Raw genomic sequence first — 626 nt, 5'->3', positions numbered from 1 at the left:
TCACTGTTAGCACGGAGCCCAACGCGGGGCTCGAACCCACGAACCGCGAGATCATGACCCAAGCGAAAGTCGGACGCTTAACCGACTAAGCCACCCAGGCGCCCCCATTCACGCATTCTACAAGCATTTGTTGAATGCCTGCCTTGCGCCAGGCGACAAGGACGGCGAGTGTGGTGGCAGTACAGTGCAGCCAGCAGAGGGCCTCATAACGTGCTGTGATGGCCCAGGAGGGAACCGAGGCCAGGGTGGGGTGAGATGAATGAACCCTGGCCTGGGTCTCGGAGGAGGAGTGGGAAACGGGGGTGGAGGGAAGCGGATACGCGTGCGTACATTCCTGGCGTGTGCACAGTTCACACGTGGGACTGTGTGTCCCGGGGTGGGGGAGAGCAGTCGGCACGGGGCTGGCAGGGTAGGAGTGCAGCGGTGGAGCTGGGCCCGGAGGCAGAGCCACGGGAGCCACCCAGAGAGCAAGGGTGTGACAGGGTCGTGTTGGAAAAGTCACTGTCCACATGCAGAAATGAAGTGGAGGCGGGAGAGCAAATGCAGGGGGGCCGGCTGGGGGAAGAGAACCTAGAGCAAGGTGGAGGCGGGGCGGATTGGGAGGCAGGTAAGGGGCGGATGAAGGG

This window comes from Crocuta crocuta, unplaced genomic scaffold (genome assembly GCF_008692635.1).
Source record: "Crocuta crocuta isolate KB4526 unplaced genomic scaffold, BGI_CrCroc_1.0 scaffold130, whole genome shotgun sequence".
Lineage (NCBI taxonomy): Eukaryota > Metazoa > Chordata > Mammalia > Carnivora > Hyaenidae > Crocuta > Crocuta crocuta.
This window is presented reverse-complemented; position numbering follows the sequence as displayed.